Genomic DNA, 3,636 nt, shown 5'->3' on the forward strand with positions numbered 1-3,636 from the left:
ATATATATATAGTGTGTGTGTGTGTCTCCCCTCCCAGTATCGCTTGACAACCGATGTTGGTGTTTTTACGACCCCGCCACTTACCAGTTTGGCAACAGAATCTGATGGAATTAGTACTAGGCTTCCAAAGAATAAGTCTTGGATTTGATTTCGCTGACTAAAAAAAAAAACTTTAAGGTGGTGCTCCAGTATATGGCCGCAGTGAAATGACTGAAACAACTAAAAGAAGAAAGGAGTATGTCTACTTCGGCAATTGAACGTTCTGAGACCAATCAGAATCGGGTTTCGATAACTTGCTTTTTGTATCCTACTGCCGTTGTCGATTAAGTCACTATCAGTTATTTAACAAGTATGCATCGATGGTAAACCTCATCTGGTGTGATGATCATAGTGGTTCCGATTCTTGTTTAGAGGAATTTACTTCACTTCTATAGAGTTAATGCAAAACATAAAGCCACTTATCAAACACATTGTTCCTCAATTCTTTTATTATAGATTTCTATCAATATAACATATTATTGAAAAGTAATATTTATTGCCACATCAATATGGCTGTTCGACCATCCTACCGTTTTAAACCCCAGGACGCGTTGTATAGTGAAACTGTACACCCCTCCCGGTAAAAAAAAAATGTGGTAGTAGGCAGCCATTATAAATAGACCAGTAGCCGGTCGACAGAAAAAGGTCGAAGGTCAGGAGTACATGTAGACTGAATTTATGCTTGTTGAATTGTGATCATGGTTATTGAACTTGTATTTTTCGTTGAACTGTTGAAGATTTTGTGTGGCTTCCCCATTTATGGGTGAAGCAGAGAATATTGGAAATGTGCAGTCGCAAACTGGAAGCTATGCTGCAGTAACAGGCAGAAACCTATCGGCCGAGCTCTTGCAGATAAGAGATTTGGAAGTCGGAAATAAAGACTTCTAGAAATTTAACCAACTATTGAAGAAAGAAGGTGATAGCCTGAGGCTAACGCTAGCAAAAGAAACAACAGAGAAGGCAGAGAGAAAGACAATAACCTACCGTACGTTAAATATAGCTACAAATAAAATAGAAATTGATAATGTCGACGAGATAGAGGAGTGCTGGAAGGATATTAAAGACGTAATAACGTTTTTTAATATAGGAAGAAAATACGGCACGGTGGAGGTACGCTTCGTTAATGAAAACGAAGCGAAAAAATACTCCACCGTAGCCTTGAAATCATCGATATGGGCACTACTACCGACGTACTGCGGAATGCGCGCAACACGAGTTCGAATCGGTCGGGTGCCACCTGAAATTGAAGAAGACTGTCTGGTGACGGCAATTTTATTCAATGCGGAGGAAAATACAGGAATTTTTAAAATTTCAAAGACAACAGAGGTCAACTCGTGGGGTATGGCCTTGGGGTCATACTGCATATCACCTTGTCAGACCTCCACAATATTGCAGAGGAGGTGGTTCTACCTGATGAAACCAGGCTGAGGTTAATGGTGGAGGGCAGGCTACCAGTATGTTACGGTTGCGGTGTAAGGGGGCGCATAAAAGCAAAGTGCCCCCAGAAGCAAGGACAAGTGGCAGAGGATTGTCAGGGGGAGGACAAAAGTACGGTGGTAGTGGAAAAAGAAATAGCAGCAGCCGAAACCGAGAGAGAAGGAAAGGGTGAGTCACCACCCAAAAGGAAAAGAAAAGCAACACAGGAAAAGAGAAAGAATGAAGTAACACCAAGTCAAACGCTAGAACCCGAACCAGAGCCTTCTACAAGCAAAGATGAGGAGAAACAGAAAGAACGACCGAAAAGAAGAACAGAGTCAGGAAATATACCAACAGAAAAATATGACAAAAGAATGGTCGTTTATAAAAGAAACAGAGAGAGAAAAACAGGTAACAAAGATAAAAGGCGTTGTAAGAGTCAGATTGTCAGACGAAAACACCATAGCAGTGTTGCTGGATGATGGAAAAGCGACAAAGCTGACGGAGAGATTTGGTGAAAGAATTGAATGTACGACGATTAAAGTGAAATACGATGAGATGCCAGTTGTAGTGGGTCTTGCGGACGTGGATTTTTTCTGGGATTACTAAAACAAGGTAAAATATAATTTTAATAAATCATGATAAATACTGAACAGTTAGAACAGTTAAATGGAACGTTTTGCTTTGGTGGGTGGGAAGCCATTTCATCATCATTAATTAATAATCCATAAATCATTCGTTTATTTTTCTTTCCCCATGTACGTCTTTTGTATTGTCCCACTGTAAACTCTGTATAAAATGGCTTTATGCCAATAATAAAGAGAATAGTACGTGTAGACTGTTGATACTCGTGTCTGTGCTGATATAGTAATTATATTGTGTTACTAAGTGGACGTTATAACGATCCCACCTTTTGAGGATAATAACACTGTTACAAGTGGTGGGTCGTACAGTGCCAGATAGAACCATTCTATTGATGACTTCTGAATATAAAAACACCTCCCAGAGCGACAACCGTCGTCAAAAGACAGGTACAACAGTGGCGACGAGGGAAAGCTAATTCACGCGGAGTGAAAAGGAAAACATTCATACGAAGAGTTTAAACTAATTCACACGAAAAAATAAATAACTCAACTAAAAAGAAACAAAAATCTTGTGCAAACTTACGAAAATCATAAAATATCATAAAATAGACTTGTTAGCTGTGATAGTTGTGTTGCAAACCAAAAACAACTGAAGGAACAACGATAACAACAACAATGGTAGTAGGAGCAAATATTGCACCCAATGAAGTTGATAACCAAACCGGAGAATACGTTTTCACCTGACCATGTAGCAAATGCTATAAGCGAATTCATATGTGGCCCCCGAACAAGGAATAACCTTCGAGGCTTACTTTCGAAGATTTCAACAAATTTTTGAAAACGAGTGTAAGTTGATATTTTGTGTAAAATGTTTAGTGAAGTGAACTCATTGTTTAATAGTAGATGGAAATGTTTAAACATAGAAATGAGCGAAAATGAAGACTTCACTACTCACACAGACAGTCAACAAAGAATATGAGAGATTTAGGCTACATATGCTTACTCCAGATTTTTTCAAGTGTTTGATTTTTGCAGAAGGATTGACAGCTAGAAGGGATGCAGAAATCCGAAAGAAAATTCTATCAAAACTGGAAATGAACCAGGATTTGACACTGCAGAAACTGTTGGAAGATTGTGACAGGATATGAAAATGAAGGTATGACACGGAAGAAATTTCAACGGAAAATGTGTTCGCACACAAGACTACTGCAAAAAAATATTAGGATGTAGACCTATGCATGGCCTGTGGAGGGATGCACCTGAAAAAAGATTGTCCTTATAAAAACAGTGTTTTCGCTGCGGGTTTACAGAACATATAAAATAGCACTGCAATATTAGAATGATAGGAAAATGGAAGAAACAAGAAGAAATAAGTAGTTTGTCTGCAGGAAAAGTTATGAATACAACAAACAGAAAATTCTTGAATGTGAGAATCGCATTCATAAATGAGAAAACATAGGAACAAATGAGTAAACCAAAATCATGTAGTTCAAACAAAATAGCGTACGGTGTTACTAGAAGAAAATGATATTTCAGGGATGAACGTGGTTGTAATGTAATGTTCGAAGGTCGAACCAAAAACGTGTATGTTTATGTG

The 3,636-nt window shown here is 38.4% G+C and overlaps 1 protein-coding gene across 1 annotated transcript in view; it reads left to right on the top strand.

The window, feature by feature from the left end:
* The window catches only part of LOC106872657 (QRFP-like peptide receptor), a 199,243-nt gene that overhangs the window by 73,819 nt on the left and 121,788 nt on the right, over positions 1 to 3,636 (top strand). The gene's annotated exons all lie outside the window — the stretch shown is intronic.

This window comes from Octopus bimaculoides, chromosome 9, assembly GCF_001194135.2.
Source record: "Octopus bimaculoides isolate UCB-OBI-ISO-001 chromosome 9, ASM119413v2, whole genome shotgun sequence".
Lineage (NCBI taxonomy): Eukaryota > Metazoa > Mollusca > Cephalopoda > Octopoda > Octopodidae > Octopus > Octopus bimaculoides.